General features: G+C 44.9%; 18 non-coding genes across 18 annotated transcripts; all 18 read right to left on the minus strand.

The window, feature by feature from the left end:
• Positions 1 to 3664: 3664 nt before the first annotated feature.
• Positions 3665 to 3855, minus strand: LOC141219235 (U2 spliceosomal RNA). The gene has a single exon (XR_012287835.1). It is a non-coding gene; the product is annotated as a U2 spliceosomal RNA (small nuclear RNA).
• Positions 3856 to 4970: 1115 nt separating this feature from the next.
• On the minus strand, positions 4971 to 5161 carry LOC141219155 (U2 spliceosomal RNA). Its single transcript, XR_012287784.1, has one exon. It is a non-coding gene; the product is annotated as a U2 spliceosomal RNA (small nuclear RNA).
• A 1115-nt stretch (positions 5162 to 6276) lies between these two features.
• LOC141219157 (U2 spliceosomal RNA) lies at positions 6277 to 6467 on the minus strand. Its single transcript, XR_012287786.1, has one exon. It is a non-coding gene; the product is annotated as a U2 spliceosomal RNA (small nuclear RNA).
• Positions 6468 to 7582: 1115 nt separating this feature from the next.
• LOC141219158 (U2 spliceosomal RNA) lies at positions 7583 to 7773 on the minus strand. Its single transcript, XR_012287787.1, has one exon. It is a non-coding gene; the product is annotated as a U2 spliceosomal RNA (small nuclear RNA).
• Positions 7774 to 8888: 1115 nt separating this feature from the next.
• On the minus strand, positions 8889 to 9079 carry LOC141219175 (U2 spliceosomal RNA). Its single transcript, XR_012287804.1, has one exon. It is a non-coding gene; the product is annotated as a U2 spliceosomal RNA (small nuclear RNA).
• Positions 9080 to 10194: 1115 nt separating this feature from the next.
• LOC141219174 (U2 spliceosomal RNA) lies at positions 10195 to 10385 on the minus strand. Its single transcript, XR_012287803.1, has one exon. It is a non-coding gene; the product is annotated as a U2 spliceosomal RNA (small nuclear RNA).
• A 1115-nt stretch (positions 10386 to 11500) lies between these two features.
• On the minus strand, positions 11501 to 11691 carry LOC141219159 (U2 spliceosomal RNA). The gene has a single exon (XR_012287788.1). It is a non-coding gene; the product is annotated as a U2 spliceosomal RNA (small nuclear RNA).
• Positions 11692 to 12809: 1118 nt separating this feature from the next.
• On the minus strand, positions 12810 to 13000 carry LOC141219236 (U2 spliceosomal RNA). The gene has a single exon (XR_012287836.1). It is a non-coding gene; the product is annotated as a U2 spliceosomal RNA (small nuclear RNA).
• Positions 13001 to 14115: 1115 nt separating this feature from the next.
• LOC141219161 (U2 spliceosomal RNA) lies at positions 14116 to 14306 on the minus strand. The gene has a single exon (XR_012287790.1). It is a non-coding gene; the product is annotated as a U2 spliceosomal RNA (small nuclear RNA).
• Positions 14307 to 15418: 1112 nt separating this feature from the next.
• Positions 15419 to 15609, minus strand: LOC141219237 (U2 spliceosomal RNA). Its single transcript, XR_012287837.1, has one exon. It is a non-coding gene; the product is annotated as a U2 spliceosomal RNA (small nuclear RNA).
• Positions 15610 to 16724: 1115 nt separating this feature from the next.
• On the minus strand, positions 16725 to 16915 carry LOC141219239 (U2 spliceosomal RNA). The gene has a single exon (XR_012287839.1). It is a non-coding gene; the product is annotated as a U2 spliceosomal RNA (small nuclear RNA).
• Positions 16916 to 18030: 1115 nt separating this feature from the next.
• Positions 18031 to 18221, minus strand: LOC141219240 (U2 spliceosomal RNA). Its single transcript, XR_012287840.1, has one exon. It is a non-coding gene; the product is annotated as a U2 spliceosomal RNA (small nuclear RNA).
• A 1115-nt stretch (positions 18222 to 19336) lies between these two features.
• Positions 19337 to 19527, minus strand: LOC141219241 (U2 spliceosomal RNA). Its single transcript, XR_012287841.1, has one exon. It is a non-coding gene; the product is annotated as a U2 spliceosomal RNA (small nuclear RNA).
• Positions 19528 to 20642: 1115 nt separating this feature from the next.
• On the minus strand, positions 20643 to 20833 carry LOC141219242 (U2 spliceosomal RNA). The gene has a single exon (XR_012287842.1). It is a non-coding gene; the product is annotated as a U2 spliceosomal RNA (small nuclear RNA).
• Positions 20834 to 21950: 1117 nt separating this feature from the next.
• LOC141219243 (U2 spliceosomal RNA) lies at positions 21951 to 22141 on the minus strand. The gene has a single exon (XR_012287843.1). It is a non-coding gene; the product is annotated as a U2 spliceosomal RNA (small nuclear RNA).
• Positions 22142 to 23256: 1115 nt separating this feature from the next.
• On the minus strand, positions 23257 to 23447 carry LOC141219244 (U2 spliceosomal RNA). Its single transcript, XR_012287844.1, has one exon. It is a non-coding gene; the product is annotated as a U2 spliceosomal RNA (small nuclear RNA).
• Positions 23448 to 24562: 1115 nt separating this feature from the next.
• Positions 24563 to 24753, minus strand: LOC141219245 (U2 spliceosomal RNA). Its single transcript, XR_012287845.1, has one exon. It is a non-coding gene; the product is annotated as a U2 spliceosomal RNA (small nuclear RNA).
• A 1115-nt stretch (positions 24754 to 25868) lies between these two features.
• Positions 25869 to 26059, minus strand: LOC141219170 (U2 spliceosomal RNA). Its single transcript, XR_012287799.1, has one exon. It is a non-coding gene; the product is annotated as a U2 spliceosomal RNA (small nuclear RNA).
• Positions 26060 to 26910: the final 851 nt, after the last annotated feature.

A 26910-nucleotide genomic window follows, 5' to 3' on the forward strand; every position in this document is an offset into this window, starting at 1 on the left:
CCCTCTCTCCAACAAAAACTCACTAATCTCCTTTTTTACCTCTAAAATATCCTCCTCCACCTCAACTCCTCCTTCCCTTAACTTATACAAAACGCTCAACCGCGCGTTCAGTTTAACAAAACTCTCTCTTTTAATTGCTGCATACTTGTATCCTAAATTTTTAAAGAACATTTTTGTTTGTTTCTTCACCCAGTCCCACCACTCACAAACATTCCCAAACTCATTTTTATGCTTACACCATTCTTCATACCGCCTTTCATACTCCTTTCTCACATCTTCATTCTCTAACAGTTTAACATTTAACTTCCACAATCCTCTCCCAAACACTCCATCAACTTTTATATCCAACTCACACAACATACACACATGATCTGAAAAAAGAACGTTTTCCTGCCTATAATTAACAGAAACCATATTTTTAGAAATAAAACAATAATCCAATCTGGATTGTACCCTACCACTCTCAGAAAAGAAAGTGTTCAACAAAGGATTCATGTTACACACGCGCTGCATATCACACAACCCAAAATCATTCACTAACTCCAATAATGCTTTCCCAGACACATCCACATTCACTCTCCCCACATCACAGTTCATATCACCCACAATTACCACAGGTATTCTTCCTGGAACAAAAAGCTTAATTTTTTCAAATAAATTTTTGCGCTCATTTTTTTCAACTGGCGCATAAACATTAATAACACAAAACTTTACATTCTTGTATACAAAATTAGCAAGGATACATCTCCCCACCTCAATAACCAAATAATCACTCAAAACAACCTCCCTTCCTTTAACCAAAATACCCACACCATCATTCTTATTACATGCACTCCCCGACCACACAGACGCTCCATAAGACCATTCATCCCCTTTCACACCATCCACTACCCCACATTCTTGTAAACAAAAAATAGATGCATTTTGCATAGCTAAAAACTCAAAAATAGCAGCTCTTCTTACTTTACTTTTAAACACTCTTACGTTTTGGGACACTATGGTAAATCCCATAATACTTCTACTCCTTCACCAATTACACAAAGAAATAGCCTTTGGCCTAAACCAAAGCTCACAAGAGGACAAAAAGAAAAAACATTTACAATATTATATGGTGACACTATCCAGCACCACCACTATCCTCCTCCGCCATCAGAACAGAACAGCTGGTTTCCGACCCGCTGGCTTCACCAGCCACACTCCTCATTCTGGCAGTTCTGATCTTCCTCTGAGGCTCACTAAAATCTGCATCATCACTGCCCCCACCATCCTCCCTACGACTCTTCTTTGCACCCCTATCATCCTCCGAAGAAAAATCTTCAATGTTTTCAGGACCCGAAGGGTGTTCAGGACTGTCGGGTTCCGAGATTTGCACTTCACATCCTGTTGCGTCCATTGCCTCTCCAAAAGTCATCATCTCAGGCAGCTCTGCTTCCACCACTTTCCTAGATATTCTCGCAGACACTGCCTTTTTCTCCACCTTTGCCACTTCCCTCCAGAACTCCTTTTCTTCCCTCCGCTTCTTCCTCATTTCTTCAGCAGAAGAAGAACATGGTCTCAGGGACACCTCCTCTGGCGCCGTAGAGGGAGAGGCTCTACCAGTTTCCCGCCTCCTTCCCTCTCTCTCCTCCCTCTCCAATCTTTCCAGCACTTTCAGTGCGCTTGCCATCTGCCTCCTCTCCAGCTCCTCCTCCTTCTGTTCTTTATCAGAACGTCTAGGTGCACTCATAGGACAGTCCTTATACATGTGATCACTACTCCCACAGACATCACAGGACTTGGCCTCTGGACACTGGTTGGCCATATGCCCCTCCTTTCTGCAATTTCGGCAACACTGCCCTTTAAGGCATGTTACCATGGTATGTCCGAAAGAAAAGCATCTACGGCAAAACATGGGCTGGCCTGGGTAAAAGAGGAAACCTCTATGGCCTGCAACGGAAAAATTTGATGGAGGGTGTCTAAAGCCCCCCACACTGTCAGGATCCCTTTTCAATTTCACACGGAATTTATACTGACAGTTAAAGATTCCTAGACAATTGACTTGCTTCACTCCCTTCCGCACATATTCACAGTAGCGAGAGAGGAAGCACTCCAGCAGCTCAGGGTCTGTAAAAGGGTTATAGACAGTCACAGTCACCTCCTTTTCTTGCAGACCAAACAAAGGTTCCCATCTAACTCCTTCCAAGCAGGGGTCACTAGAGTGACCACGGAGCCATTCAAAGACATTAAGGCAAACATCCTGGTCCATAAAGGTAACGTCATAATTACCTTGACGTGAAAATTCGTTGACACTGAAGATCTCAGAACGTCTTGCTCCAGCTTTGCCTTCAACGATGTCTTGGACAATGAAAACCACGTTGTTCTTGTTCTGGTCAGATGGATCCACGGACAAACGGATGGTGTTCTTCACAAAAGACATCTTGGATTCTGTCGGTATGGAATACCACAGGAAAAAGCAGAAAATCCTCCACAAAAGGGTCCGGATTCCTCCAGGAGACTCGCACCAATCAAGGTACAGTCATACGATCGCAGCCAAAAGGCCGAGAAGCGATAACCAGAATTGGTTTCAAACTACGGAGCCACCCAAGGATCCTGAAAAGTCCATTTGTGGAGATGAGCTCCTGGACTCCCGTTAAGAAGACATGTTGTCAACCTCTAGATCCCTTACATGCCTGCACTTTTCGGCTTGCTGCTGCTGCAATCCACGCGTTTTAGATCTGCATAACTCCACCTCTTTAAACACAGCACCTTCACCCCCTGCTGTTCCCACCCGCCTCAACACCGTTGGAAGGGAGGAGAACCAATTAAGGCGGGGGGTGGGGTGGAACGAGCAGCTGTCTACCCTTAGCAGGAGGGCTCCTGATTACATACCTCTCCTGCTGCTGCTGCTGCTGGCTGTCCAGCAGCAGACTGAAGGTGGCTGCTGCTGTGCACAGGTATATAAAGGCTCAGAGCCTATTATGACACGCGCAGCCAGCGTTCCATTGCCACATTCCATCTACTGCAGGCAGGATACCTGGCTGGCTGAATGTCGCTGAGAAGCTCACAGAGACCGCCATAAGCAACAGTTTAACAGAATGCCACAGACTAATCAACCAAACTTTTTGGGTTGGGTTCTCTTTTATAGTCTGCAGGCATTAAATGAAAGAAGTCAGTGTTCCAGCAGAAGGAGACAACGTTTCAGAAAAGGCATTGTAGCAAACCAAAAAAGAAATTTTAAGCGCAGCAGAGTAACCAGCGCACATACCTGTTAGCTCAGGTGAGTTTAAAAGGCTGCTGTTGATAACAAGGGCATTTGCTAAATAGATGGTGTGTGTGCAACAATATACTGAAAGGTCAATTATATTGTGCAGCTTATCTCACCACCTGTAGTTATTTAGGTGAAAGCTCCAAAATGCTTGCCTAATATGTCTGTTTATCCAAAAGGAAGTAAAAAGGGAGAGCTAGAAAGATAGCATTGCATCACATTACATGGCAATGCAATGCACAGTTGCTGAAGTTGAACCAAAATGAGCTTGTAATCTGGCTTCTGCAACTTTGAACATGAAAAATCCAATGAGGAGAAGAAAAGCAAAGCCAAAGAGTCCATCCCAAAATCCGACAAACAAGCAAAATGAACAAAAAACATTGAATTCAATTCTTTCTGATTTTAGAAACTGCATTAAAGAAGGGGTGCACCGGTCCTGGAGATACTGCAATACCAGGTCAATGCGTGGAGTGGACAGAGCAAGCTCTTTTTCCATCTCCCTGTTCTAAAAATCCATTTAATATATGGTCCCCAGATAGGGGACGTATCAGATATTAAACTGATAAGAACAGATACTACACTTGATCTTAGCCAAAAGGCCGAGAAGCGATAACCAGAATTGGTTTCAAACTACGGAGCCACCCAAGGATCCTGAAAAGTCCATTTGTGGAGATGAGCTCCTGGACTCCCGTTAAGAAGACATGTTGTCAACCTCTAGATCCCTTACATGCCTGCACTTTTCGGCTTGCTGCTGCTGCAATCCACGCGTTTTAGATCTGCATAACTCCACCTCTTTAAACACAGCACCTTCACCCCCTGCTGTTCCCACCCGCCTCAACACCGTTGGAAGGGAGGAGAACCAATTAAGGCGGGGGGTGGGGTGGAACGAGCAGCTGTCTACCCTTAGCAGGAGGGCTCCTGATTACATACCTCTCCTGCTGCTGCTGCTGCTGGCTGTCCAGCAGCAGACTGAAGGTGGCTGCTGCTGTGCACAGGTATATAAAGGCTCAGAGCCTATTATGACACGCGCAGCCAGCGTTCCATTGCCACATTCCATCTACTGCAGGCAGGATACCTGGCTGGCTGAATGTCGCTGAGAAGCTCACAGAGACCGCCATAAGCAACAGTTTAACAGAATGCCACAGACTAATCAACCAAACTTTTTGGGTTGGGTTCTCTTTTATAGTCTGCAGGCATTAAATGAAAGAAGTCAGTGTTCCAGCAGAAGGAGACAACGTTTCAGAAAAGGCATTGTAGCAAACCAAAAAAGAAATTTTAAGCGCAGCAGAGTAACCAGCGCACATACCTGTTAGCTCAGGTGAGTTTAAAAGGCTGCTGTTGATAACAAGGGCATTTGCTAAATAGATGGTGTGTGTGCAACAATATACTGAAAGGTCAATTATATTGTGCAGCTTATCTCACCACCTGTAGTTATTTAGGTGAAAGCTCCAAAATGCTTGCCTAATATGTCTGTTTATCCAAAAGGAAGTAAAAAGGGAGAGCTAGAAAGATAGCATTGCATCACATTACATGGCAATGCAATGCACAGTTGCTGAAGTTGAACCAAAATGAGCTTGTAATCTGGCTTCTGCAACTTTGAACATGAAAAATCCAATGAGGAGAAGAAAAGCAAAGCCAAAGAGTCCATCCCAAAATCCGACAAACAAGCAAAATGAACAAAAAACATTGAATTCAATTCTTTCTGATTTTAGAAACTGCATTAAAGAAGGGGTGCACCGGTCCTGGAGATACTGCAATACCAGGTCAATGCGTGGAGTGGACAGAGCAAGCTCTTTTTCCATCTCCCTGTTCTAAAAATCCATTTACTATATGGTCCCCAGATAGGGGACGTATCAGATATTAAACTGATAAGAACAGATACTACACTTGATCTTAGCCAAAAGGCCGAGAAGCGATAACCAGAATTGGTTTCAAACTACGGAGCCACCCAAGGATCCTGAAAAGTCCATTTGTGGAGATGAGCTCCTGGACTCCCGTTAAGAAGACATGTTGTCAACCTCTAGATCCCTTACATGTCTGCACTTTTCGGCTTGCTGCTGCTGCAATCCACGCGTTTTAGATCTGCATAACTCCACCTCTTTAAACACAGCACCTTCACCCCCTGCTGTTCCCACCCGCCTCAACACCGTTGGAAGGGAGGAGAACCAATTAAGGCGGGGGGTGGGGTGGAACGAGCAGCTGTCTACCCTTAGCAGGAGGGCTCCTGATTACATACCTCTCCTGCTGCTGCTGCTGCTGGCTGTCCAGCAGCAGACTGAAGGTGGCTGCTGCTGTGCACAGGTATATAAAGGCTCAGAGCCTATTATGACACGCGCAGCCAGCGTTCCATTGCCACATTCCATCTACTGCAGGCAGGATACCTGGCTGGCTGAATGTCGCTGAGAAGCTCACAGAGACCGCCATAAGCAACAGTTTAACAGAATGCCACAGACTAATCAACCAAACTTTTTGGGTTGGGTTCTCTTTTATAGTCTGCAGGCATTAAATGAAAGAAGTCAGTGTTCCAGCAGAAGGAGACAACGTTTCAGAAAAGGCATTGTAGCAAACCAAAAAAGAAATTTTAAGCGCAGCAGAGTAACCAGCGCACATACCTGTTAGCTCAGGTGAGTTTAAAAGGCTGCTGTTGATAACAAGGGCATTTGCTAAATAGATGGTGTGTGTGCAACAATATACTGAAAGGTCAATTATATTGTGCAGCTTATCTCACCACCTGTAGTTATTTAGGTGAAAGCTCCAAAATGCTTGCCTAATATGTCTGTTTATCCAAAAGGAAGTAAAAAGGGAGAGCTAGAAAGATAGCATTGCATCACATTACATGGCAATGCAATGCACAGTTGCTGAAGTTGAACCAAAATGAGCTTGTAATCTGGCTTCTGCAACTTTGAACATGAAAAATCCAATGAGGAGAAGAAAAGCAAAGCCAAAGAGTCCATCCCAAAATCCGACAAACAAGCAAAATGAACAAAAAACATTGAATTCAATTCTTTCTGATTTTAGAAACTGCATTAAAGAAGGGGTGCACCGGTCCTGGAGATACTGCAATACCAGGTCAATGCGTGGAGTGGACAGAGCAAGCTCTTTTTCCATCTCCCTGTTCTAAAAATCCATTTACTATATGGTCCCCAGATAGGGGACGTATCAGATATTAAACTGATAAGAACAGATACTACACTTGATCTTAGCCAAAAGGCCGAGAAGCGATAACCAGAATTGGTTTCAAACTACGGAGCCACCCAAGGATCCTGAAAAGTCCATTTGTGGAGATGAGCTCCTGGACTCCCGTTAAGAAGACATGTTGTCAACCTCTAGATCCCTTACATGTCTGCACTTTTCGGCTTGCTGCTGCTGCAATCCACGCGTTTTAGATCTGCATAACTCCACCTCTTTAAACACAGCACCTTCACCCCCTGCTGTTCCCACCCGCCTCAACACCGTTGGAAGGGAGGAGAACCAATTAAGGCGGGGGGTGGGGTGGAACGAGCAGCTGTCTACCCTTAGCAGGAGGGCTCCTGATTACATACCTCTCCTGCTGCTGCTGCTGCTGGCTGTCCAGCAGCAGACTGAAGGTGGCTGCTGCTGTGCACAGGTATATAAAGGCTCAGAGCCTATTATGACACGCGCAGCCAGCGTTCCATTGCCACATTCCATCTACTGCAGGCAGGATACCTGGCTGGCTGAATGTCGCTGAGAAGCTCACAGAGACCGCCATAAGCAACAGTTTAACAGAATGCCACAGACTAATCAACCAAACTTTTTGGGTTGGGTTCTCTTTTATAGTCTGCAGGCATTAAATGAAAGAAGTCAGTGTTCCAGCAGAAGGAGACAACGTTTCAGAAAAGGCATTGTAGCAAACCAAAAAAGAAATTTTAAGCGCAGCAGAGTAACCAGCGCACATACCTGTTAGCTCAGGTGAGTTTAAAAGGCTGCTGTTGATAACAAGGGCATTTGCTAAATAGATGGTGTGTGTGCAACAATATACTGAAAGGTCAATTATATTGTGCAGCTTATCTCACCACCTGTAGTTATTTAGGTGAAAGCTCCAAAATGCTTGCCTAATATGTCTGTTTATCCAAAAGGAAGTAAAAAGGGAGAGCTAGAAAGATAGCATTGCATCACATTACATGGCAATGCAATGCACAGTTGCTGAAGTTGAACCAAAATGAGCTTGTAATCTGGCTTCTGCAACTTTGAACATGAAAAATCCAATGAGGAGAAGAAAAGCAAAGCCAAAGAGTCCATCCCAAAATCCGACAAACAAGCAAAATGAACAAAAAACATTGAATTCAATTCTTTCTGATTTTAGAAACTGCATTAAAGAAGGGGTGCACCGGTCCTGGAGATACTGCAATACCAGGTCAATGCGTGGAGTGGACAGAGCAAGCTCTTTTTCCATCTCCCTGTTCTAAAAATCCATTTACTATATGGTCCCCAGATAGGGGACGTATCAGATATTAAACTGATAAGAACAGATACTACACTTGATCTTAGCCAAAAGGCCGAGAAGCGATAACCAGAATTGGTTTCAAACTACGGAGCCACCCAAGGATCCTGAAAAGTCCATTTGTGGAGATGAGCTCCTGGACTCCCGTTAAGAAGACATGTTGTCAACCTCTAGATCCCTTACATGTCTGCAGTTTTCGGCTTGCTGCTGCTGCAATCCACGCGTTTTAGATCTGCATAACTCCACCTCTTTAAACACAGCACCTTCACCCCCTGCTGTTCCCACCCGCCTCAACACCGTTGGAAGGGAGGAGAACCAATTAAGGCGGGGGGTGGGGTGGAACGAGCAGCTGTCTACCATTAGCAGGAGGGCTCCTGATTACATACCTCTCCTGCTGCTGCTGCTGCTGGCTGTCCAGCAGCAGACTGAAGGTGGCTGCTGCTGTGCACAGGTATATAAAGGCTCAGAGCCTATTATGACACGCGCAGCCAGCGTTCCATTGCCACATTCCATCTACTGCAGGCAGGATACCTGGCTGGCTGAATGTCGCTGAGAAGCTCACAGAGACCGCCATAAGCAACAGTTTAACAGAATGCCACAGACTAATCAACCAAACTTTTTGGGTTGGGTTCTCTTTTATAGTCTGCAGGCATTAAATGAAAGAAGTCAGTGTTCCAGCAGAAGGAGACAACGTTTCAGAAAAGGCATTGTAGCAAACCAAAAAAGAAATTTTAAGCGCAGCAGAGTAACCAGCGCACATACCTGTTAGCTCAGGTGAGTTTAAAAGGCTGCTGTTGATAACAAGGGCATTTGCTAAATAGATGGTATGTGTGCAACAATATACTGAAAGGTCAATTATATTGTGCAGCTTATCTCACCACCTGTAGTTATTTAGGTGAAAGCTCCAAAATGCTTGCCTAATATGTCTGTTTATCCAAAAGGAAGTAAAAAGGGAGAGCTAGAAAGATAGCATTGCATCACATTACATGGCAATGCAATGCACAGTTGCTGAAGTTGAACCAAAATGAGCTTGTAATCTGGCTTCTGCAACTTTGAACATGAAAAATCCAATGAGGAGAAGAAAAGCAAAGCCAAAGAGTCCATCCCAAAATCCGACAAACAAGCAAAATGAACAAAAAACATTGAATTCAATTCTTTCTGATTTTAGAAACTGCATTAAAGAAGGGGTGCACCGGTCCTGGAGATACTGCAATACCAGGTCAATGCGTGGAGTGGACAGAGCAAGCTCTTTTTCCATCTCCCTGTTCTAAAAATCCATTTACTATATGGTCCCCAGCTAGGGGACGTATCATATATTAAACTGATAAGAACAGATACTACACTTGATCTTAGCCAAAAGGCCGAGAAGCGATAACCAGAATTGGTTTCAAACTACGGAGCCACCCAAGGATCCTGAAAAGTCCATTTGTGGAGATGAGCTCCTGGACTCCCGTTAAGAAGACATGTTGTCAACCTCTAGATCCCTTACATGCCTGCACTTTTCGGCTTGCTGCTGCTGCAATCCACGCGTTTTAGATCTGCATAACTCCACCTCTTTAAACACAGCACCTTCACCCCCTGCTGTTCCCACCCGCCTCAACACCGTTGGAAGGGAGGAGAACCAATTAAGGCGGGGGGTGGGGTGGAACGAGCAGCTGTCTACCCTTAGCAGGAGGGCTCCTGATTACATACCTCTCCTGCTGCTGCTGCTGCTGGCTGTCCAGCAGCAGACTGAAGGTGGCTGCTGCTGTGCACAGGTATATAAAGGCTCAGAGCCTATTATGACACGCGCAGCCAGCGTTCCATTGCCACATTCCATCTACTGCAGGCAGGATACCTGGCTGGCTGAATGTCGCTGAGAAGCTCACAGAGACCGCCATAAGCAACAGTTTAACAGAATGCCACAGACTAATCAACCAAACTTTTTGGGTTGGGTTCTCTTTTATAGTCTGCAGGCATTAAATGAAAGAAGTCAGTGTTCCAGCAGAAGGAGACAACGTTTCAGAAAAGGCATTGTAGCAAACCAAAAAAGAAATTTTAAGCGCAGCAGAGTAACCAGCGCACATACCTGTTAGTTCAGGTGAGTTTAAAAGGCTGCTGTTGATAACAAGGGCATTTGCTAAATAGATGGTGTGTGTGCAACAATATACTGAAAGGTCAATTATATTGTGCAGCTTATCTCACCACCTGTAGTTATTTAGGTGAAAGCTCCAAAATGCTTGCCTAATATGTCTGTTTATCCAAAAGGAAGTAAAAAGGGAGAGCTAGAAAGATAGCATTGCATCACATTACATGGCAATGCAATGCACAGTTGCTGAAGTTGAACCAAAATGAGCTTGTAATCTGGCTTCTGCAACTTTGAACATGAAAAATCCAATGAGGAGAAGAAAAGCAAAGCCAAAGAGTCCATCCCAAAATCCGACAAACAAGCAAAATGAACAAAAAACATTGAATTCAATTCTTTCTGATTTTAGAAACTGCATTAAAGAAGGGGTGCACCGGTCCTGGAGATACTGCAATACCAGGTCAATGCGTGGAGTGGACAGAGCAAGCTCTTTTTCCATCTCCCTGTTCTAAAAATCCATTTACTATATGGTCCCCAGATAGGGGACGTATCATATATTAAACTGATAAGAACAGATACTACACTTGATCTTAGCCAAAAGGCCGAGAAGCGATAACCAGAATTGGTTTCAAACTACGGAGCCACCCAAGGATCCTGAAAAGTCCATTTGTGGAGATGAGCTCCTGGACTCCCGTTAAGAAGACATGTTGTCAACCTCTAGATCCCTTACATGCCTGCACTTTTCGGCTTGCTGCTGCTGCAATCCACGCGTTTTAGATCTGCATAACTCCACCTCTTTAAACACAGCACCTTCACCCCCTGCTGTTCCCACCCGCCTCAACACCGTTGGAAGGGAGGAGAACCAATTAAGGCGGGGGGTGGGGTGGAACGAGCAGCTGTCTACCCTTAGCAGGAGGGCTCCTGATTACATACCTCTCCTGCTGCTGCTGCTGCTGGCTGTCCAGCAGCAGACTGAAGGTGGCTGCTGCTGTGCACAGGTATATAAAGGCTCAGAGCCTATTATGACACGCGCAGCCAGCGTTCCATTGCCACATTCCATCTACTGCAGGCAGGATACCTGGCTGGCTGAATGTCGCTGAGAAGCTCACAGAGACCGCCATAAGCAACAGTTTAACAGAATGCCACAGACTAATCAACCAAACTTTTTGGGTTGGGTTCTCTTTTATAGTCTGCAGGCATTAAATGAAAGAAGTCAGTGTTCCAGCAGAAGGAGACAACGTTTCAGAAAAGGCATTGTAGCAAACCAAAAAAGAAATTTTAAGCGCAGCAGAGTAACCAGCGCACATACCTGTTAGTTCAGGTGAGTTTAAAATGCTGCTGTTGATAACAAGGGCATTTGCTAAATAGATGGTGTGTGTGCAACAATATACTGAAAGGTCAATTATATTGTGCAGCTTATCTCACCACCTGTAGTTATTTAGGTGAAAGCTCCAAAATGCTTGCCTAATATGTCTGTTTATCCAAAAGGAAGTAAAAAGGGAGAGCTAGAAAGATAGCATTGCATCACATTACATGGCAATGCAATGCACAGTTGCTGAAGTTGAACCAAAATGAGCTTGTAATCTGGCTTCTGCAACTTTGAACATGAAAAATCCAATGAGGAGAAGAAAAGCAAAGCCAAAGAGTCCATCCCAAAATCCGACAAACAAGCAAAATGAACAAAAAACATTGAATTCAATTCTTTCTGATTTTAGAAACTGCATTAAAGAAGGGGTGCACCGGTCCTGGAGATACTGCAATACCAGGTCAATGCGTGGAGTGGACAGAGCAAGCTCTTTTTCCATCTCCCTGTTCTAAAAATCCATTTACTATATGGTCCCCAGATAGGGGACGTATCAGATATTAAACTGATAAGAACAGATACTACACTTGATCTTAGCCAAAAGGCCGAGAAGCGATAACCAGAATTGGTTTCAAACTACGGAGCCACCCAAGGATCCTGAAAAGTCCATTTGTGGAGATGAGCTCCTGGACTCCCGTTAAGAAGACATGTTGTCAACCTCTAGATCCCTTACATGCCTGCACTTTTCGGCTTGCTGCTGCTGCTGCAATCCACGCGTTTTAGATCTGCATAACTCCACCTCTTTAAACACAGCACCTTCACCCCCTGCTGTTCCCACCCGCCTCAACACCGTTGGAAGGGAGGAGAACCAATTAAGGCGGGGGGTGGGGTGGAACGAGCAGCTGTCTACCCTTAGCAGGAGGGCTCCTGATTACATACCTCTCCTGCTGCTGCTGCTGCTGGCTGTCCAGCAGCAGACTGAAGGTGGCTGCTGCTGTGCACAGGTATATAAAGGCTCAGAGCCTATTATGACACGCGCAGCCAGCGTTCCATTGCCACATTCCATCTACTGCAGGCAGGATACCTGGCTGGCTGAATGTCGCTGAGAAGCTCACAGAGACCGCCATAAGCAACAGTTTAACAGAATGCCACAGACTAATCAACCAAACTTTTTGGGTTGGGTTCTCTTTTATAGTCTGCAGGCATTAAATGAAAGAAGTCAGTGTTCCAGCAGAAGGAGACAACGTTTCAGAAAAGGCATTGTAGCAAACCAAAAAAGAAATTTTAAGCGCAGCAGAGTAACCAGCGCACATACCTGTTAGCTCAGGTGAGTTTAAAAGGCTGCTGTTGATAACAAGGGCATTTGCTAAATAGATGGTGTGTGTGCAACAATATACTGAAAGGTCAATTATATTGTGCAGCTTATCTCACCACCTGTAGTTATTTAGGTGAAAGCTCCAAAATGCTTGCCTAATATGTCTGTTTATCCAAAAGGAAGTAAAAAGGGAGAGCTAGAAAGATAGCATTGCATCACATTACATGGCAATGCAATGCACAGTTGCTGAAGTTGAACCAAAATGAGCTTGTAATCTGGCTTCTGCAACTTTGAACATGAAAAATCCAATGAGGAGAAGAAAAGCAAAGCCAAAGAGTCCATCCCAAAATCCGACAAACAAGCAAAATGAACAAAAAACATTGAATTCAATTCTTTCTGATTTTAGAAACTGCATTAAAGAAGGGGTGCACCGGTCCTGGAGATACTGCAATACCAGGTCAATGCGTGGAGTGGACAGAGCAAGCTCTTTTTCCATCTCCCTGTTCTAAAAATCCATTTAATATATGGTCCCCAGATAGGGGACGTATCAGATATTAAACTGATAAGAACAGATACTACACTTGATCTTAGCCAAAAGGCCGAGAAGCGATAACCAGAATTGGTTTCAAACTACGGAGCCACCCAAGGATCCTGAAAAGTCCATTTGTGGAGATGAGCTCCTGGACTCCCGTTAAGAAGACATGTTGTCAACCTCTAGATCCCTTACATGCCTGCACTTTTCGGCTTGCTGCTGCTGCAATCCACGCGTTTTAGATCTGCATAACTCCACCTCTTTAAACACAGCACCTTCACCCCCTGCTGTTCCCACCCGCCTCAACACCGTTGGAAGGGAGGAGAACCAATTAAGGCGGGGGGTGGGGTGGAACGAGCAGCTGTCTACCCTTAGCAGGAGGGCTCCTGATTACATACCTCTCCTGCTGCTGCTGCTGCTGGCTGTCCAGCAGCAGACTGAAGGTGGCTGCTGCTGTGCACAGGTATATAAAGGCTCAGAGCCTATTATGACACGCGCAGCCAGCGTTCCATTGCCACATTCCATCTACTGCAGGCAGGATACCTGGCTGGCTGAATGTCGCTGAGAAGCTCACAGAGACCGCCATAAGCAACAGTTTAACAGAATGCCACAGACTAATCAACCAAACTTTTTGGGTTGGGTTCTCTTTTATAGTCTGCAGGCATTAAATGAAAGAAGTCAGTGTTCCAGCAGAAGGAGACAACGTTTCAGAAAAGGCATTGTAGCAAACCAAAAAAGAAATTTTAAGCGCAGCAGAGTAACCAGCGCACATACCTGTTAGCTCAGGTGAGTTTAAAAGGCTGCTGTTGATAACAAGGGCATTTGCTAAATAGATGGTGTGTGTGCAACAATATACTGAAAGGTCAATTATATTGTGCAGCTTATCTCACCACCTGTAGTTATTTAGGTGAAAGCTCCAAAATGCTTGCCTAATATGTCTGTTTATCCAAAAGGAAGTAAAAAGGGAGAGCTAGAAAGATAGCATTGCATCACATTACATGGCAATGCAATGCACAGTTGCTGAAGTTGAACCAAAATGAGCTTGTAATCTGGCTTCTGCAACTTTGAACATGAAAAATCCAATGAGGAGAAGAAAAGCAAAGCCAAAGAGTCCATCCCAAAATCCGACAAACAAGCAAAATGAACAAAAAACATTGAATTCAATTCTTTCTGATTTTAGAAACTGCATTAAAGAAGGGGTGCACCGGTCCTGGAGATACTGCAATACCAGGTCAATGCGTGGAGTGGACAGAGCAAGCTCTTTTTCCATCTTCCTGTTCTAAAAATCCATTTAATATATGGTCCCCAGATAGGGGACGTATCAGATATTAAACTGATAAGAACAGATACTACACTTGATCTTAGCCAAAAGGCCGAGAAGCGATAACCAGAATTGGTTTCAAACTACGGAGCCACCCAAGGATCCTGAAAAGTCCATTTGTGGAGATGAGCTCCTGGACTCCCGTTAAGAAGACATGTTGTCAACCTCTAGATCCCTTACATGCCTGCACTTTTCGGCTTGCTGCTGCTGCAATCCACGCGTTTTAGATCTGCATAACTCCACCTCTTTAAACACAGCACCTTCACCCCCTGCTGTTCCCACCCGCCTCAACACCGTTGGAAGGGAGGAGAACCAATTAAGGCGGGGGGTGGGGTGGAACGAGCAGCTGTCTACCCTTAGCAGGAGGGCTCCTGATTACATACCTCTCCTGCTGCTGCTGCTGGCTGTCCAGCAGCAGACTGAAGGTGGCTGCTGCTGTGCACAGGTATATAAAGGCTCAGAGCCTATTATGACACGCGCAGCCAGCGTTCCATTGCCACATTCCATCTACTGCAGGCAGGATACCTGGCTGGCTGAATGTCGCTGAGAAGCTCACAGAGACCGCCATAAGCAACAGTTTAACAGAATGCCACAGACTAATCAACCAAACTTTTTGGGTTGGGTTCTCTTTTATAGTCTGCAGGCATTAAATGAAAGAAGTCAGTGTTCCAGCAGAAGGAGACAACGTTTCAGAAAAGGCATTGTAGCAAACCAAAAAAGAAATTTTAAGCGCAGCAGAGTAACCAGCGCACATACCTGTTAGCTCAGGTGAGTTTAAAAGGCTGCTGTTGATAACAAGGGCATTTGCTAAATAGATGGTGTGTGTGCAACAATATACTGAAAGGTCAATTATATTGTGCAGCTTATCTCACCACCTGTAGTTATTTAGGTGAAAGCTCCAAAATGCTTGCCTAATATGTCTGTTTATCCAAAAGGAAGTAAAAAGGGAGAGCTAGAAAGATAGCATTGCATCACATTACATGGCAATGCAATGCACAGTTGCTGAAGTTGAACCAAAATGAGCTTGTAATCTGGCTTCTGCAACTTTGAACATGAAAAATCCAATGAGGAGAAGAAAAGCAAAGCCAAAGAGTCCATCCCAAAATCCGACAAACAAGCAAAATGAACAAAAAACATTGAATTCAATTCTTTCTGATTTTAGAAACTGCATTAAAGAAGGGGTGCACCGGTCCTGGAGATACTGCAATACCAGGTCAATGCGTGGAGTGGACAGAGCAAGCTCTTTTTCCATCTCCCTGTTCTAAAAATCCATTTAATATATGGTCCCCAGATAGGGGACGTATCAGATATTAAACTGATAAGAACAGATACTACACTTGATCTTAGCCAAAAGGCCGAGAAGCGATAACCAGAATTGGTTTCAAACTACGGAGCCACCCAAGGATCCTGAAAAGTCCATTTGTGGAGATGAGCTCCTGGACTCCCGTTAAGAAGACATGTTGTCAACCTCTAGATCCCTTACATGCCTGCACTTTTCGGCTTGCTGCTGCTGCAATCCACGCGTTTTAGATCTGCATAACTCCACCTCTTTAAACACAGCACCTTCACCCCCTGCTGTTCCCACCCGCCTCAACACCGTTGGAAGGGAGGAGAACCAATTAAGGCGGGGGGTGGGGTGGAACGAGCAGCTGTCTACCCTTAGCAGGAGGGCTCCTGATTACATACCTCTCCTGCTGCTGCTGCTGCTGGCTGTCCATCAGCAGACTGAAGGTGGCTGCTGCTGTGCACAGGTATATAAAGGCTCAGAGCCTATTATGACACGCGCAGCCAGCGTTCCATTGCCACATTCCATCTACTGCAGGCAGGATACCTGGCTGGCTGAATGTCGCTGAGAAGCTCACAGAGACCGCCATAAGCAACAGTTTAACAGAATGCCACAGACTAATCAACCAAACTTTTTGGGTTGGGTTCTCTTTTATAGTCTGCAGGCATTAAATGAAAGAAGTCAGTGTTCCAGCAGAAGGAGACAACGTTTCAGAAAAGGCATTGTAGCAAACCAAAAAAGAAATTTTAAGCGCAGCAGAGTAACCAGCGCACATACCTGTTAGCTCAGGTGAGTTTAAAAGGCTGCTGTTGATAACAAGGGCATTTGCTAAATAGATGGTGTGTGTGCAACAATATACTGAAAGGTCAATTATATTGTGCAGCTTATCTCACCACCTGTAGTTATTTAGGTGAAAGCTCCAAAATGCTTGCCTAATATGTCTGTTTATCCAAAAGGAAGTAAAAAGGGAGAGCTAGAAAGATAGCATTGCATCACATTACATGGCAATGCAATGCACAGTTGCTGAAGTTGAACCAAAATGAGCTTGTAATCTGGCTTCTGCAACTTTGAACATGAAAAATCCAATGAGGAGAAGAAAAGCAAAGCCAAAGAGTCCATCCCAAAATCCGATAAACAAGCAAAATGAACAAAAAACATTGAATTCAATTCTTTCTGATTTTAGAAACTGCATTAAAGAAGGGGTGCACCGGTCCTGGAGATACTGCAATACCAGGTCAATGCGTGGAGTGGACAGAGCAAGCTCTTTTTCCATCTCCCTGTTCTAAAAATCCATTTAATATATGGTCCCCAGATAGGGGACGTATCAGATATTAAACTGATAAGAACAGATACTACACTTGATCTTAGCCAAAAGGCCGAGAAGCGATAACCAGAATTGGTTTCAAACTACGGAGCCACCCAAGGATCCTGAAAAGTCCATTTGTGGAGATGAGCTCCTGGACTCCCGTTAAGAAGACATGTTGTCAACCTCTAGATCCCTTACATGCCTGCACTTTTCGGCTTGCTGCTGCTGCAATCCACGCGTTTTAGATCTGCATAACTCCACCTCTTTAAACACAGCACCTTCACCCCCTGCTGTTCCCACCCGCCTCAACACCGTTGGAAGGGAGGAGAACCAATTAAGGCGGGGGGTGGGGTGGAATGAGCAGCTGTCTACCCTTAGCAGGAGGGCTCCTGATTACATACCTCTCCTGCTGCTGCTGCTGCTGGCGGTCCAGCAGCAGACTGAAGGTGGCTGCTGCTGTGCACAGGTATATAAAGGCTCAGAGCCTATTATGACACGCGCAGCCAGCGTTCCATTGCCACATTCCATCTACTGCAGGCAGGATACCTGGCTGGCTGAATGTCGCTGAGAAGCTCACAGAGACCGCCATAAGCAACAGTTTAACAGAATGCCACAGACTAATCAACCAAACTTTTTGGGTTGGGTTCTCTTTTATAGTCTGCAGGCATTAAATGAAAGAAGTCAGTGTTCCAGCAGAAGGAGACAACGTTTCAGAAAAGGCATTGTAGCAAACCAAAAAAGAAATTTTAAGCGCAGCAGAGTAACCAGCGCACATACCTGTTAGCTCAGGTGAGTTTAAAAGGCTGCTGTTGATAACAAGGGCATTTGCTAAATAGATGGTGTGTGTGCAACAATATACTGAAAGGTCAATTATATTGTGCAGCTTATCTCACCACCTGTAGTTATTTAGGTGAAAGCTCCAAAATGCTTGCCTAATATGTCTGTTTATCCAAAAGGAAGTAAAAAGGGAGAGCTAGAAAGATAGCATTGCATCACATTACATGGCAATGCAATGCACAGTTGCTGAAGTTGAACCAAAATGAGCTTGTAATCTGGCTTCTGCAACTTTGAACATGAAAAATCCAATGAGGAGAAGAAAAGCAAAGCCAAAGAGTCCATCCCAAAATCCGACAAACAAGCAAAATGAACAAAAAACATTGAATTCAATTCTTTCTGATTTTAGAAACTGCATTAAAGAAGGGGTGCACCGGTCCTGGAGATACTGCAATACCAGGTCAATGCGTGGAGTGGACAGAGCAAGCTCTTTTTCCATCTCCCTGTTCTAAAAATCCATTTAATATATGGTCCCCAGATAGGGGACGTATCAGATATTAAACTGATAAGAACAGATACTACACTTGATCTTAGCCAAAAGGCCGAGAAGCGATAACCAGAATTGGTTTCAAACTACGGAGCCACCCAAGGATCCTGAAAAGTCCATTTGTGGAGATGAGCTCCTGGACTCCCGTTAAGAAGACATGTTGTCAACCTCTAGATCCCTTACATGCCTGCACTTTTCGGCTTGCTGCTGCTGCAATCCACGCGTTTTAGATCTGCATAACTCCACCTCTTTAAACACTGCACCTTCACCCCCTGCTGTTCCCACCCGCCTCAACACCGTTGGAAGGGAGGAGAACCAATTAAGGCGGGGGGTGGGGTGGAACGAGCAGCTGTCTACCCTTACCAGGAGGGCTCCTGATTACATACCTCTCCTGCTGCTGCTGCTGCTGGCTGTCCAGCAGCAGACTGAAGGTGGCTGCTGCTGTGCACAGGTATATAAAGGCTCAGAGCCTATTATGACACGCGCAGCCAGCGTTCCATTGCCACATTCCATCTACTGCAGGCAGGATACCTGGCTGGCTGAATGTCGCTGAGAAGCTCACAGAGACCGCCATAAGCAACAGTTTAACAGAATGCCACAGACTAATCAACCAAACTTTTTGGGTTGGGTTCTCTTTTATAGTCTGCAGGCATTAAATGAAAGAAGTCAGTGTTCCAGCAGAAGGAGACAACGTTTCAGAAAAGGCATTGTAGCAAACCAAAAAAGAAATTTTAAGCGCAGCAGAGTAACCAGCGCACATACCTGTTAGCTCAGGTGAGTTTAAAAGGCTGCTGTTGATAACAAGGGCATTTGCTAAATAGATGGTGTGTGTGCAACAATATACTGAAAGGTCAATTATATTGTGCAGCTTATCTCACCACCTGTAGTTATTTAGGTGAAAGCTCCAAAATGCTTGCCTAATATGTCTGTTTATCCAAAAGGAAGTAAAAAGGGAGAGCTAGAAAGATAGCATTGCATCACATTACATGGCAATGCAATGCACAGTTGCTGAAGTTGAACCAAAATGAGCTTGTAATCTGGCTTCTGCAACTTTGAACATGAAAAATCCAATGAGGAGAAGAAAAGCAAAGCCAAAGAGTCCATCCCAAAATCCGACAAACAAGCAAAATGAACAAAAAACATTGAATTCAATTCTTTCTGATTTTAGAAACTGCATTAAAGAAGGGGTGCACCGGTCCTGGAGATACTGCAATACCAGGTCAATGCGTGGAGTGGACAGAGCAAGCTCTTTTTCCATCTCCCTGTTCTAAAAATCCATTTAATATATGGTCCCCAGATAGGGGACGTATCAGATATTAAACTGATAAGAACAGATACTACACTTGATCTTAGCCAAAAGGCCGAGAAGCGATAACCAGAATTGGTTTCAAACTACGGAGCCACCCAAGGATCCTGAAAAGTCCATTTGTGGAGATGAGCTCCTGGACTCCCGTTAAGAAGACATGTTGTCAACCTCTAGATCCCTTACATGCCTGCACTTTTCGGCTTGCTGCTGCTGCAATCCACGCGTTTTAGATCTGCATAACTCCACCTCTTTAAACACTGCACCTTCACCCCCTGCTGTTCCCACCCGCCTCAACACCGTTGGAAGGGAGGAGAACCAATTAAGGCGGGGGGTGGGGTGGAACGAGCAGCTGTCTACCCTTACCAGGAGGGCTCCTGATTACATACCTCTCCTGCTGCTGCTGCTGCTGGCTGTCCAGCAGCAGACTGAAGGTGGCTGCTGCTGTGCACAGGTATATAAAGGCTCAGAGCCTATTATGACACGCGCAGCCAGCGTTCCATTGCCACATTCCATCTACTGCAGGCAGGATACCTGGCTGGCTGAATGTCGCTGAGAAGCTCACAGAGACCGCCATAAGCAACAGTTTAACAGAATGCCACAGACTAATCAACCAAACTTTTTGGGTTGGGTTCTCTTTTATAGTCTGCAGGCATTAAATGAAAGAAGTCAGTGTTCCAGCAGAAGGAGACAACGTTTCAGAAAAGGCATTGTAGCAAACCAAAAAAGAAATTTTAAGCGCAGCAGAGTAACCAGCGCACATACCTGTTAGCTCAGGTGAGTTTAAAAGGCTGCTGTTGATAACAAGGGCATTTGCTAAATAGATGGTGTGTGTGCAACAATATACTGAAAGGTCAATTATATTGTGCAGCTTATCTCACCACCTGTAGTTATTTAGGTGAAAGCTCCAAAATGCTTGCCTAATATGTCTGTTTATCCAAAAGGAAGTAAAAAGGGAGAGCTAGAAAGATAGCATTGCATCACATTACATGGCAATGCAATGCACAGTTGCTGAAGTTGAACCAAAATGAGCTTGTAATCTGGCTTCTGCAACTTTGAACATGAAAAATCCAATGAGGAGAAGAAAAGCAAAGCCAAAGAGTCCATCCCAAAATCCGACAAACAAGCAAAATGAACAAAAAACATTGAATTCAATTCTTTCTGATTTTAGAAACTGCATTAAAGAAGGGGTGCACCGGTCCTGGAGATACTGCAATACCAGGTCAATGCGTGGAGTGGACAGAGCAAGCTCTTTTTCCATCTCCCTGTTCTAAAAATCCATTTAATATATGGTCCCCAGATAGGGGACGTATCAGATATTAAACTGATAAGAACAGATACTACACTTGATCTTAGCCAAAAGGCCGAGAAGCGATAACCAGAATTGGTTTCAAACTACGGAGCCACCCAAGGATCCTGAAAAGTCCATTTGTGGAGATGAGCTCCTGGACTCCCGTTAAGAAGACATGTTGTCAACCTCTAGATCCCTTACATGCCTGCACTTTTCGGCTTGCTGCTGCTGCAATCCACGCGTTTTAGATCTGCATAACTCCACCTCTTTAAACACTGCACCTTCACCCCCTGCTGTTCCCACCCGCCTCAACACCGTTGGAAGGGAGGAGAACCAATTAAGGCGGGGGGTGGGGTGGAACGAGCAGCTGTCTACCCTTACCAGGAGGGCTCCTGATTACATACCTCTCCTGCTGCTGCTGCTGCTGGCTGTCCAGCAGCAGACTGAAGGTGGCTGCTGCTGTGCACAGGTATATAAAGGCTCAGAGCCTATTATGACACGCGCAGCCAGCGTTCCATTGCCACATTCCATCTACTGCAGGCAGGATACCTGGCTGGCTGAATGTCGCTGAGAAGCTCACAGAGACCGCCATAAGCAACAGTTTAACAGAATGCCACAGACTAATCAACCAAACTTTTTGGGTTGGGTTCTCTTTTATAGTCTGCAGGCATTAAATGAAAGAAGTCAGTGTTCCAGCAGAAGGAGACAACGTTTCAGAAAAGGCATTGTAGCAAACCAAAAAAGAAATTTTAAGCGCAGCAGAGTAACCAGCGCACATACCTGTTAGCTCAGGTGAGTTTAAAAGGCTGCTGTTGATAACAAGGGCATTTGCTAAATAGATGGTGTGTGTGTGCAACAATATACTGAAAGGTCAATTATATTGTGCAGCTTATCTCACCACCTGTAGTTATTTAGGTGAAAGCTCCAAAATGCTTGCCTAATATGTCTGTTTATCCAAAAGGAAGTAAAAAGGGAGAGCTAGAAAGATAGCATTGCATCACATTACATGGCAATGCAATGCACAGTTGCTGAAGTTGAACCAAAATGAGCTTGTAATCTGGCTTCTGCAACTTTGAACATGAAAAATCCAATGAGGAGAAGAAAAGCAAAGCCAAAGAGTCCATCCCAAAATCCGACAAACAAGCAAAATGAACAAAAAACATTGAATTCAATTCTTTCTGATTTTAGAAACTGCATTAAAGAAGGGGTGCACCGGTCCTGGAGATACTGCAATACCAGGTCAATGCGTGGAGTGGACAGAGCAAGCTCTTTTTCCATCTCCCTGTTCTAAAAATCCATTTAATATATGGTCCCCAGATAGGGGACGTATCAGATATTAAACTGATAAGAACAGATACTACACTTGATCTTAGCCAAAAGGCCGAGAAGCGATAACCAGAATTGGTTTCAAACTACGGAGCCACCCAAGGATCCTGAAAAGTCCATTTGTGGAGATGAGCTCCTGGACTCCCGTTAAGAAGACATGTTGTCAACCTCTAGATCCCTTACATGCCTGCACTTTTCGGCTTGCTGCTGCTGCAATCCACGCGTTTTAGATCTGCATAACTCCACCTCTTTAAACACAGCACCTTCACCCCCTGCTGTTCCCACCCACCTCAACACCGTTGGAAGGGAGGAGAACCAATTAAGGCGGGGGGTGGGGTGGAACGAGCAGCTGTCTACCCTTAGCAGGAGGGCTCCTGATTACATACCTCTCCTGCTGCTGCTGCTGCTGGCTGTCCAGCAGCAGACTGAAGGTGGCTGCTGCTGTGCACAGGTATATAAAGGCTCAGAGCCTATTATGACACGCGCAGCCAGCGTTCCATTGCCACATTCCATCTACTGCAGGCAGGATACCTGGCTGGCTGAATGTCGCTGAGAAGCTCACAGAGACCGCCATAAGCAACAGTTTAACAGAATGCCACAGACTAATCAACCAAACTTTTTGGGTTGGGTTCTCTTTTATAGTCTGCAGGCATTAAATGAAAGAAGTCAGTGTTCCAGCAGAAGGAGACAACGTTTCAGAAAAGGCATTATAGCAAACCAAAAAAGAAATTTTAAGCGCAGCAGAGTAACCAGCGCACATACCTGTTAGCTCAGGTGAGTTTAAAAGGCTGCTGTTGATAACAAGGGCATTTGCTAAATAGATGGTGTGTGTGCAACAATATACTGAAAGGTCAATTATATTGTGCAGCTTATCTCACCACCTGTAGTTATTTAGGTGAAAGCTCCAAAATGCTTGCCTAATATGTCTGTTTATCCAAAAGGAAGTAAAAAGGGAGAGCTAGAAAGATAGCATTGCATCACATTACATGGCAATGCAATGCACAGTTGCTGAAGTTGAACCAAAATGAGCTTGTAATCTGGCTTCTGCAACTTTGAACATGAAAAATCCAATGAGGAGAAGAAAAGCAAAGCCAAAGAGTCCATCCCAAAATCCGACAAACAAGCAAAATGAACAAAAAACATTGAATTCAATTCTTTCTGATTTTAGAAACTGCATTAAAGAAGGGGTGCACCGGTCCTGGAGATACTGCAATACCAGGTCAATGCGTGGAGTGGACAGAGCAAGCTCTTTTTCCATCTCCCTGTTCTAAAAATCCATTTAATATATGGTCCCCAGATAGGGGACGTATCAGATATTAAACTGATAAGAACAGATACTACACTTGATCTTAGCCAAAAGGCCGAGAAGCGATAACCAGAATTGGTTTCAAACTACGGAGCCACCCAAGGATCCTGAAAAGTCCATTTGTGGAGATGAGCTCCTGGACTCCCGTTAAGAAGACATGTTGTCAACCTCTAGATCCCTTACATGCCTGCACTTTTCGGCTTGCTGCTGCTGCAATCCACGCGTTTTAGATCTGCATAACTCCACCTCTTTAAACACAGCACCTTCACCCCCTGCTGTTCCCACCCACCTCAACACCGTTGGAAGGGAGGAGAACCAATTAAGGCGGGGGGTGGGGTGGAACGAGCAGCTGTCTACCCTTAGCAGGAGGGCTCCTGATTACATACCTCTCCTGCTGCTGCTGCTGCTGGCTGTCCAGCAGCAGACTGAAGGTGGCTGCTGCTGTGCACAGGTATATAAAGGCTCAGAGCCTATTATGACACGCGCAGCCAGCGTTCCATTGCCACATTCCATCTACTGCAGGCAGGATACCTGGCTGGCTGAATGTCGCTGAGAAGCTCACAGAGACCGCCATAAGCAACAGTTTAACAGAATGCCACAGACTAATCAACCAAACTTTTTGGGTTGGGTTCTCTTTTATAGTCTGCAGGCATTAAATGAAAGAAGTCAGTGTTCCAGCAGAAGGAGACAACGTTTCAGAAAAGGCATTATAGCAAACCAAAAAAGAAATTTTAAGCGCAGCAGAGTAACCAGCGCACATACCTGTTAGCTCAGGTGAGTTTAAAAGGCTGCTGTTGATAACAAGGGCATTTGCTAAATAGATGGTGTGTGTGCAACAATATACTGAAAGGTCAATTATATTGTGCAGCTTATCTCACCACCTGTAGTTATTTAGGTGAAAGCTCCAAAATGCTTGCCTAATATGTCTGTTTATCCAAAAGGAAGTAAAAAGCGAGAGCTAGAAAGATAGCATTGCATCACATTACATGGCAATGCAATGCACAGTTGCTGAAGTTGAACCAAAATGAGCTTGTAATCTGGCTTCTGCAACTTTGAACATGAAAAATCCAATGAGGAGAAGAAAAGCAAAGCCAAAGAGTCCATCCCAAAATCCGACAAACAAGCAAAATGAACAAAAAACATTGAATTCAATTCTTTCTGATTTTAGAAACTGCATTAAAGAAGGGGTGCACCGGTCCTGGAGATACTGCAATACCAGGTCAATGCGTGGAGTGGACAGAGCAAGCTCTTTTTCCATCTCCCTGTTCTAAAAATCCATTTAATATATGGTCCCCAGATAGGGGACGTATCAGATATTAAACTGATAAGAACAGATACTACACTTGATCTTAGCCAAAAGGCCGAGAAGCGATAACCAGAATTGGTTTCAAACTACGGAGCCACCCAAGGATCCTGAAAAGTCCATTTGTGGAGATGAGCTCCTGGACTCCCGTTAAGAAGACATGTTGTCAACCTCTAGATCCCTTACATGCCTGCACTTTTCGGCTTGCTGCTGCTGCAATCCACGCGTTTTAGATCTGCATAACTCCACCTCTTTAAACACTGCACCTTCACCCCCTGCTGTTCCCACCCGCCTCAACACCGTTGGAAGGGAGGAGAACCAATTAAGGCGGGGGGTGGGGTGGAACGAGCAGCTGTCTACCCTTACCAGGAGGGCTCCTGATTACATACCTCTCCTGCTGCTGCTGCTGCTGGCTGTCCAGCAGCAGACTGAAGGTGGCTGCTGCTGTGCACAGGTATATAAAGGCTCAGAGCCTATTATGACACGCGCAGCCAGCGTTCCATTGCCACATTCCATCTACTGCAGGCAGGATACCTGGCTGGCTGAATGTCGCTGAGAAGCTCACAGAGACCGCCATAAGCAACAGTTTAACAGAATGCCACAGACTAATCAACCAAACTTTTTGGGTTGGGTTCTCTTTTATAGTCTGCAGGCATTAAATGAAAGAAGTCAGTGTTCCAGCAGAAGGAGACAACGTTTCAGAAAAGGCATTGTAGCAAACCAAAAAAGAAATTTTAAGCGCAGCAGAGTAACCAGCGCACATACCTGTTAGCTCAGGTGAGTTTAAAAGGCTGCTGTTGATAACAAGGGCATTTGCTAAATAGATGGTGTGTGTGCAACAATATACTGAAAGGTCAATTATATTGTGCAGCTTATCTCACCACCTGTAGTTATTTAGGTGAAAGCTCCAAAATGCTTGCCTAATATGTCTGTTTATCCAAAAGGAAGTAAAAAGGGAGAGCTAGAAAGATAGCATTGCATCACATTACATGGCAATGCAATGCACAGTTGCTGAAGTTGAACCAAAATGAGCTTGTAATCTGGCTTCTGCAACTTTGAACATGAAAAATCCAATGAGGAGAAGAAAAGCAAAGCCAAAGAGTCCATCCCAAAATCCGACAAACAAGCAAAATGAACAAAAAACATTGAATTCAATTCTTTCTGATTTTAGAAACTGCATTAAAGAAGGGGTGCACCGGTCCTGGAGATACTGCAATACCAGGTCAATGCGTGGAGTGGACAGAGCAAGCTCTTTTTCCATCTCCCTGTTCTAAAAATCCATTTAATATATGGTCCCCAGATAGGGGACGTATCAGATATTAAACTGATAAGAACAGATACTACACTTGATCGCAGCCAAAAGGCCGAGAAGCGATAACCAGAATTGGTTTCAAACTACGGAGCCACCCAAGGATCCTGAAAAGTCCATTTGTGGAGATGAGCTCCTGGACTCCCGTTAAGAAGACATGTTGTCAACCTCTAGATCCCTTACATGCCTGCACTTTTCGGCTTGCTGCTGCTGCAATCCACGCGTTTTAGATCTGCATAACTCCACCTCTTTAAACACAGCACCTTCACCCCCTGCTGTTCCCACCCGCCTCAACACCGTTGGAAGGGAGGAGAACCAATTAAGGCGGGGGGTGGGGTGGAACGAGCAGCTGTCTACCCTTAGCAGGAGGGCTCCTGATTACATACCTCTCCTGCTGCTGCTGCTGCTGCTGGCTGTCCAGCAGCAGACTGAAGGTGGCTGCTGCTGTGCACAGGTATATAAAGGCTCAGAGCCTATTATGACACGCGCAGCCAGCGTTCCATTGCCACATTCCATCTACTGCAGGCAGGATACCTGGCTGGCTGAATGTCGCTGAGAAGCTCACAGAGACCGCCATAAGCAACAGTTTAACAGAATGCCACAGACTAATCAACCAAACTTTTTGGGTTGGGTTCTCTTTTATAGTCTGCAGGCATTAAATGAAAGAAGTCAGTGTTCCAGCAGAAGGAGACAACGTTTCAGAAAAGGCATTGTAGCAAACCAAAAAAGAAATTTTAAGCGCAGCAGAGTAACCAGCGCACATACCTGTTAGCTCAGGTGAGTTTAAAAGGCTGCTGTTGAAAACAAGGGCATTTGCTAAATAGATGGTGTGTGTGCAACAATATACTGAAAGGTCAATTATATTGTGCAGCTTATCTCACCACCTGTAGTTATTTAGGTGAAAGCTCCAAAATGCTT

Source organism: Phyllobates terribilis, unplaced genomic scaffold (assembly GCF_046119375.1).
Source record: "Phyllobates terribilis strain yellow unplaced genomic scaffold, ASM4611937v1 Scaffold_255__1_contigs__length_2797608, whole genome shotgun sequence".
NCBI classification, from domain to species: domain Eukaryota; kingdom Metazoa; phylum Chordata; class Amphibia; order Anura; family Dendrobatidae; genus Phyllobates; species Phyllobates terribilis.